The sequence below is a fragment of the Citrus sinensis genome, chromosome 3 (assembly GCF_022201045.2).
Source record: "Citrus sinensis cultivar Valencia sweet orange chromosome 3, DVS_A1.0, whole genome shotgun sequence".
NCBI lineage: Eukaryota > Viridiplantae > Streptophyta > Magnoliopsida > Sapindales > Rutaceae > Citrus > Citrus sinensis.
Genome location: NC_068558.1, coordinates 24128707 through 24138254, shown reverse-complemented (window position 1 = coordinate 24138254; position 9548 = coordinate 24128707). Strand labels below are relative to the sequence as shown.

Sequence of the window (9548 nt, the reverse complement as noted above, 5' to 3'; positions counted from 1 at the left end):
TCATTTTCCACATTAGTGCCAACATTTTCATTTCAAAGTACGAAAAAGATCAAATTATTGTGATAGTTCAACTCCATTCAGAAAATGTATAATATGAACTTTGCTTGATTATAGCATAAAGTATATAAAATTGAAGAAGCCAACAATGGGACTATGATAAATAAACCACGCATAGATGCTATACGGATGAAATTGCCTAGAAAAAGGGTGATTGTGAGTTTCCTCTCTATTGAAATAAGTATATATTACTTATACCTTTACTACTTTCATAATACCTAATAATCACCCGACACCATTATTTTATAATATTATTCTTATTTTTTATTATACTTTTATTTATATTTATTATAAATTAAAATAAAAAATAAGTACATTTCCTAAGTTTTGATATGAATAAAAAATTTATCATAAGATATTTTTCTTATACTTTTATTTTTTCAAATGTTTTGTTTATAATAATTTTATATTTCCACTATCAAATATCAAGCAAATGACTTATTTACTTCTTTTTTTTAATTTTTATGCCAAGAGGGATATTAGATATTAGAAAAATAGTAGAAGGTATGTGATATATATTTATTGAAATAAGATACAAATTTTCAATCTCTATTTAGAAAAATAAGGAGACTAAACATAAAATTTACAAAATGGGAAAATTTTCAATTCCTTTTAATAACTTGGGTAGCCAAGCCATCCTACGAGAGCAAACATGTAATCACTCAAATATGAGTTTGCCCACTCATGTGATCTAAATGAATGCAAACGTTTTCTTTTTTTTATTAACAGCTGTGCTGCTTTTATCAAAAATAGAGTTTCAGAAATTTTACGCCAACTAATGAAAAATCGTTTACTTTATCACAAATTATTTAAATCTTCCGCAAGACATCGATAAATAAATGTTCAATAAATTAATGTACTAAAAATTAAAAATTAGTAAATTTAAAACTTATGAAAAGTCTAAAAATTATTAATAATTTTTATTAAATAATAAAATCTCCTGGTCCTGACTTGTTCATTGCACTAAATTAACAATCTTGCTAAATGCATAAAATAATAATATTTTTTCCATGAATCCTTTAGAGTCCAATGAAAATATAAATTAATTATTAGTTAATTACAAGAAATATCAATAATAAATAACATATAAAATTCATTATATTTAATTAGGATTTTTTTCTTAAAAACTATAATTTGTTTTAATTAAGCTCTTTTCTAAAAATATGCATCAAACAATTTGACACTAATGACCAATGTACTTATAGACTTTATAATCTATGTACTCTAAGCACCTGAAACACTTTATCTTCAAAGGGTACTAAATTTGAAACTATGTACAATATACTTACATTATTTTTTGTGCTTCTATGTATATGTTCGTAACATTTATTAGAATTTTTTGTATATACATGATAACTTTTGAAATTCATACACGAATATTTGTGAAAAAATAGTCCACATTCCTAAATGAAAAAGTAATTAAAAAGTAATACTTGTCTTAAATTAATAAATTAAGAAATTCTTCATTAATTAATAAATAAGTATCATCATTAGGATAAAAAAATTTCTTAGTTCCAACAATATCATTTTATAGAGATTTTACTGTATATGAATATTTTAGTATTTTTGTAAGTTTTATAAAAAAAATTTAACTCCACTATATCAAAGTAGCATTGTAACTTTTGTAGGTATCATCTATTCGAAATTATAAAATTATTTTTGTTGAAAATAAGAGATTCAAGGTTCAAACTTTGTTCACATGAGTAGGATGGAACTTTGGTTGACATTAAGCTAAATAATAATATAAAAAAGAAGTAGCATAATAACTAGAATTAATGCACTGATTTATTCAATTGTGAAATCTTTCTAAGATTTTGAATTGAAAAAGGAAATAGAGAGTGTCCTATGTATTTGTCGTAGACATTGTTTGAGTTATTTGTGGCTATTGAATTTATAGATTTTCAGTGTAGCGACTACTTAATAAAAATTAATTATTTTGAAAATTTTATTTCTCGAATGAAGATTTCACTCAGCAGTAATGCAATAAATGAATTAGATGAAATTTCCAAATTTTACACTTTGAGATCGGAAAGCGAAAGGAAAGAAAAAAGGATGGGCAAAACTCAAATCCATTTTAGTATTTGAACATTTCATTATGTATTATTAACTCAATAAATAAATTTGGAGCAATACAAATGTCAGTTAATATATATCGTTATAAGCAGGGGCAGTATCGTACTCCAACAAATCAAATCAATTAGTTAAAACTTAACAGATTTTGCATTGAATTCGTCAGGGTAAATAGAGATTACAAAATAGTTTAGAAATGGCCACAAGCATGCCCATGCTAGCTTCCGTGTCAGTGTGTTGTGTCGTGTCAAACTGTCAGTCTAGCATGCGTTTGGCTCGGCCCATGGCCCGAGACCGGACTGCAGGTCGTGTCCCAGTAAAAGCCCGCGTAGGTTGTCATTTAAAATATTTTGTATTGTGAAGCGCTCATCAAATCCTTAGTATTGTTTTGGAAAATAAATTAATTAATACTAACAGATATTTCTAGTGAACCTAGCAAATAAATTTGTTGTTATCATTGTAATTATAAATGTATTTGAATTGGGAGTAGTGTTGAATTTTTTTGCAATTTTTTTTAAAATATAATTGATAATATTTGGATGAGAATATAAAATTAATTAAATTTTAATTGTATATTACTATACATATATGTGTGGTAGAAAAATTATAACTAATTACCCCCAGTTCAACTTAATACTAGATCCAAATCTATACTATATGTTTTTTTAATACATGAGGGTATTTTATTTTAGAATTCAGCTTACAGATAACATTTTAAAAAACTAGGATAATCTTCCAACCAAACTAAAGACTCTGAATACTGAAAAGTAAATTTACATAATACATTAGCAACATGGTTACAATATCGTCAAATATGCTACATTTTGAAATTTTTTCGTGCTGAGATTAGCATTTCAATTTTTGAAATAATCCAAAAAAGCTCGATACCTGTATGACATTTGCCGTTAACAAACTAAATAACCCACAACGAATCCAACTCCACCACCAACGAGACAAACTAGTCTCACTAGCGTGTTGTATGCCCAAGCGAAGAGATTTAGCCTCTGCAATGTCCACTTCATCAGAAAAAAAAAAAAAAAAAAAAACTAATCAACCCTCAAATCCATACAGTATAAATGCAACACAAAATAGCAAAACTATTGACCCAGTCACAAAAATTGGATTTGAAAAAAATAAATTTAGAGTTAGAGAAGAGACCATGGTATTTGACTTCTAATATAAACTTGAACATTTGACTTTCATAGTGTTAGGTCCATTACATTTGGGGGCCCAAAAGCTTAAAGTCCAAAAAGGCTTGGTTGATGTGCAATTAATATTAAGCTTTGGAGTTGGATGAAAATTGCCATGAAACGTGGCTTTAAAAAGCAAGCAACAGGCCTAGTTTCATGAGCACAAAAAGGACGAGTACAAAAGAAAAAGATGAGAGAGAGAGAGAGAGAATGAGAGAGAAAAGACAATGGCTGGTTATTATAATTTGGGGGTAAGATTTTTAATTTTTAATTGGGCAATCGGAAGGCAAAATTAATTCTGTTTTCTCCTAAATTTTGAGGGTACGTTCTTGGCATCGCCCTCTAAAATTTTATTGGTGTTGATTTTTATTTTATTTTATCCTCTCATTGGCTATTATTTGAGATACCCACTTGTTAAAGAGACAATTATTAGGATATTATTGTGAGCCAAGAATATTGAAATTATTGATATTGTTAGCCTCTAGTATCATCTATAGATGAATTTGAACTATAATCCTATTAAAATAGTGGAAGATTATATCAGACTACGGTCTCATAATTTTTCTCGCTTTAGATTTTTCATGTAAAATGTGTCTCTTGTAGTTATTTTATTGCTTTGGATTTATTTATTTATTTTTTTACTTATTTATTTGTGGTACACATCCTATTTTAATCACACAAAGAGTGAAAGTGTTTTGTTTCCGTTTAACTTGCAATTGCTTTTGTGAGTCCCTTACCTAACACATAATAAATTATGCTTTGTAGTTTGAAATTTTTATTAAATTATATTAAATCTTCCAAGCTATGCCACCTTTAAAAGAATAATAATAATAATAACAATTGTAATACTCACAGCACAAAATCTGATAATCCGCACTTATATGGGCGACACCTGCTTGTCGAATTGAACATCATAATGGTCAAGTTGAAACCGAACAGCTTAATTACTTATCCTTAAGAACTCTACCTGGTATCCATGAATTGACTAACTAGGGTAGCTTTATAAAAAAAAATGAGCGGTTAAGGGTTGGCACACAGCAGCTCAAAATAAGAACCAAGGAAAACAAAAACATATCAATGAGAACTACATTATTATTACCACTCTCCTTCCTTTTATTTGCCTTCATTGGAAAGCCATTGCCTGTCCTAGGCAATGCATCACTTGATCCAGTTCTCGACATCATCAGAAAACAACTTCGAGTTGGTAGTTAGTACTACATCTTGGCAGCTATATGTGGCCGAGGCGGTGGTCTTACACTTGGTAGTAGAGGTAACAATAAAACATTTCTGCTACATGTTGTTCAAGAGCAAAACATACTAAAATATGGTTTGCCAATGACATTTTCGCCCATAAACCCTAAAAAGGGCATTGTTCGTGAGTCCACTGATTTAAACATCAAATTTGAAGTTGCAAAAATTAGTGTGCAATCCACAGTATGGAAGCTTGACAATTTGATGCAATATTGGGATAGGATTTGTGACAACTGGGGGAGTTAAAGGCAATCCTGGCCCGCAAACTATGAGAAATTGGTTCATGATTGAGAAGTTTTATAGTGATTACAAGCTTGTTATCTATCATTCGCACTACAAGAAAAAGGACTTATCATGACAGGTAAAAGTTGTCATCTTAAAGGGTGGATGACGATTATCCTTACCATAATTATACCTAGCGTCAAGAAAAGATGACAGATAAAATCACATCACGAGTTGTAATAAATTTTACCTGTCATAATTATGTCATACTACTTAGAAGAGAGAAATTATTTTTTTTATTTTATATTTTCATTATTTTAGAAAATTTTGGATTGTATTTTTTTTTGTGGATATCAATTGTGTGTTTTTGAAATAAAATGATTATTTATTAATTTAAAATAAAATTAAGCAATTTTAGCTTCCTCAATTTAAAATTTAAATTATAAAAATTATATGAAAGAAAATAAATTACTAAATGCAATTAAATCCAAAACCAACGAACTAAATTAGTAAACTTTATTATCCAAAGTACTTCTAAATTCCAAAAACACGCAATTCAAACTTTACATTACATTATTTAATCAATATTCCAAAGTCAAGCCAATAGGCAACAAAGGCCAATCCAAAACCAAGCAAAGTACTCAACATTCAGCAACATCAAATCTATGCAAATTTTAGTCTTGCAGCAGCAAAATTACAAAATGTAGTCTTCCAGTAGCAAAATCCATCAAACCCAAAGCCAAGACATGAAAATTCATCAACATCCAGCATTAAATCTATGCAAAATTTAGTCTTGCAGTAGCAAAATTACAAAATGTAGTCTTCCAGTAGCAAAATCCAACAGCCCCAAAGCCAAGACATGAAAATTCATCAATTTGGCTATTCAATCCACGAACTAGTTAATTAATTAATTAATCAATCAAGTAAGATAACTTATGTAATTACACTAAAATGGAAGTGGCACACCAGATTAGCAGCAATGACAGGTGAGGCAGCAGTTAAAGCCCAAACAGGAAGACAGCCACAAGCCACACCTTTAAGTTCTTTTAATCTTTTGTAGCCGCTACTGATAATAATAATAATAATAATAAAACCATCATATTAATTAATATAAGTATATAACTAAACATAGGGTTCAAGAGTTCCACGTCTTAAAAGTTCCAATCATAGAGACATTTCCATCGTCTCGCAAATAATCAATCACAGCCTTCATATTTTCTTTCTGAAAAACAAGCCATTAACTTCAGATTGATCTCAATTACAAGAATACAGTTCAACAAGATAGATAATTAACCTCATAAATGATTTTTTTCTCTTTTTAAATGAAAATTAAAAAAAAATTATGGGCTATGTAATTTTTTCCCACTAGTTAATCAGCCACTTACTTCATTCAATCCTGAAGTAACATGCTTTCCCACAATGAGCCCAGATCCTAAAAAATCAAGAGTGAAATAGTAATATTGAAGGCAATAATATTATCAGAGCTTCACTGGCATCAGCCCTGCAACTACTGCCAAAGATCAAGATATACTACTAATTAGTTTTCTGTAATTGGTGCTCAAGTAAATCATTTGTAGATAAAAAGCAATGAGGAGTGTTGAGTTCTTGAAATTATAATAAAGCTTACAATTCTTCTTCAAAGCACAAAGTTCCAAATTGTTATTGGGAAGAAATATGTGTAATGCCTTTGACATAATTTTACTCTATCCATTTCTTAAAATCACAAAAGGAAATTTCATTATTCATTTATTACTCAATTGGAAAATAATTTCAATGAGCCAAATTCATATAAAATCTAAAATATAGATTAAAATTCTCAAGATTCTTGAATTCCTATAAGTTAACACAACTCGGTCCTTTAAAAAGCAAAGCAACACTATGTCAACTTAAATTAAACAATATGTGATAGATGAACTGTACACCTAGACTAAGCATGAGCAAGATTAAATACAACACCTCATCAAGCTTTGCCATGAATTGTATCAGCTTTGCCTTACGAATGAACAAAATAAGCTTCATATTCCTTGGCTCCTCATAGATAGAAACGGACTGCAACAATTGAAGTGCCAAGATTCATTCACGCTTTTTATCAAATACTTGGAGATCCCCAATTCGAAGATAATGAACATACGGCTACATGCAAGTGATTTGTCACAGTCAAGAGCAAAGCCTATGTCTGATTTTATAGTTCTAAGCTTCGGTAATTTCAACGAATTAGTAAATTTAACTGATGAAAAAAAAAAGACTTTGCATCATAGTGAACGAATTTGAGAACTATCTATATATATAGTTCCATGCATCCACAAAAAGTGAAAAGAAATAGTTATTAGAAAAGCCCAAAAGATAAACCAGCCTAGTTAATATCCTAACACCCATCACGATTAAATTGGCAAGGATATTTACAGCCAAAATGAAATTTTATAATAAAACTATAACAATTAAATTCCAAAAAAAATGAATAAATTTTTAAAATTTCATAAATAAATAAACATAAAAGACCAATCAAATAGATCCAAATTTAACAAGAGCACACCTAGGATTTTCAACTTTTACATGTATAGGGTTCAAATTTGACATGAAAACATCTAGGATTTTCAAGATTTAGGTGTACAAGGTTTGAATTTGACAAGAACACATCGAGGGTTTCTAAGTTTTACATATCTAGGGTTCAAAATTAACAAGAACATTAAATTTGAAATGGAACACAACACTAGAAACATTATTTACCTGTATTGATCAAATGGTTGCGACAATGGGGAAGTGAGGGTTCTCAGTTAGGGTAAAATTCAATAATAGCAGCACACGCTTTTGGTGGGTGTTCCATATAATTCTTGGTGAGGCCCAAAATCGATAGTGAAATACAAGAGAACGTCGGCAGTGGTTCAGTGCCCATGCAAGGATTTCAGGCAAGAAGGGCTTTGTGAGTGTGAGATTGACGAGAGTGACTGAGCGAGATACAAGAATGAGAGTGCCAACACTTTGGAAAAAAAAAAACGATGGGTGAAAACTGAAGAGGGTTTTGTTTTTATTTAGTTTCAATCTAAATGGTGTTGTTTCTTATTTTCTCTTTCAATCCGAACGATACCGTTTATTCTTTATTTATTTCAAAAATTTCAGTCAATTTTGTAAAATAAAATCAAAATAAAAAAGTTGCTTGGCAACCAAAATTGTATAACAAACTTGTCATTAATTTTTGATAGACAAATAATTTATCACCAGTCTATCATATATGTTTGATAGATAAAAAAATCTATCATCTGTCTATCATTGTACCTCTTCAGATAAAAAACTGTCACATAGAGGACTGTTATAATAGATCTTTTTTCTTGTAGTGTCGGTTTGTAAGTTTTGCAAAGTTTTGTGCAGTGATGTTGACATTTTTATGAATGGTGGGGTGTGGCATTTGGCTCTGAGTGATGTCCCATTCAATGTTACTTTTCTAAAGGGTTGAAGATGGAGCTGCTGAATAAATGCTTGAAATAATGATTGATTAGTAAAGATTTAGTCAATCAATCTTAATTTGTTTGACAATTGATCTTTCTAAATCAATAATTAAGATAGAGACCAATAATTGTTTAATTAACTTTTTTGTTTACATCAATATGAATTGAATCTTTTCTTAATTGTACATTTAGACTTAAAATTAGGACTAATTAATCCCAAACCATTTCCAATACTCAATCCTATATCCCAGGTATTTAAAATATTTTAGTTAGCAATTTATTCATTATGTATAGGAATATTTTCATTAACATATTTATATATATTTATCTCTTTCTCTCTTGTCTTTTTTCCATGCACAAAAGTTGTTGCCTACTCCACTTATTCTTGATTATATAGCCACGTTTTCAAAACTTAATTTTTTTAACGTAAAATTTCATTTCGCCCCCTTCAAGTTTCTTTTAATTACTTAGCTACCCAAACTTATAAACCTTTGGGCGTGGACCACTCAAATGAGATGGACCTAACAAATCTCCCCTTTCAGATCATATAGCAGGCTCCACCAAGCCCATTTTCTACATACAATGTTTTAGCTTCTCCTTGGGCAATTACTTTGTCATAATGTCTGATCCATTCTCTATTGCGTGAATTTTCTCAAGCTGCATTTATTTCTTCTCAAGCACGCCTCGTATCCAATGATACCTCACATCAATATGCTTAGACTTGGAATGATATGCTGAATTCTTTTCCAAGTGAATGGCACCATGACTGTCGCAGCACACAATATAGTTTTCTTGTTTCACACCCAACTCTTGTAGGAAATTCTTCATCCATAAGGTTTCTTTGCAACCTTTAGTGATTGCAATGTACTCTACTTCAGTGGTAGACGAAGAAACACACTGCTAAAGCTTGGACTACCATCAAATTGTTCTCCTTGCAAAGGTGAGCAAATATTTTGATAGGAATTTTTTCGAATCAACATCTCTTGTCATATCTGTCTACATGTCTAACACAGGTTTATCACCACCAAAACATAAACATGTCTTGGAAGTGTCTCTAAGACACCTGAAAATCTACTTTACTGTTATCTAGTGTTCTATACTCGAATTAGAGAGAAAGCGACTGACTACACTAACTGCATGAGCAATATCTGGCCTCATGCAAACCATGGCGTACGTAAAACTGCCAACCACTGAAGCATAAAGAATTCTTCTCATTTCTTGCTTCTCTTTCTCACTTGTAGAATAATGCTTAGAACTAAGCTTGAAATGGCCGACAAATGGAGAATAAACAGATTTTGCCTTGCTCATGTTAAAG

The 9548-nt window shown here is 30.2% G+C and overlaps 1 pseudogene; it reads left to right on the top strand.

Moving 5' to 3' along the window:
- The first annotated feature begins 4394 nt into the window (after positions 1 to 4394).
- LOC112496233 (kunitz trypsin inhibitor 5-like) lies at positions 4395 to 8241 on the top strand (annotated as a pseudogene).
- The last annotated feature ends 1307 nt before the right edge of the window (positions 8242 to 9548 follow it).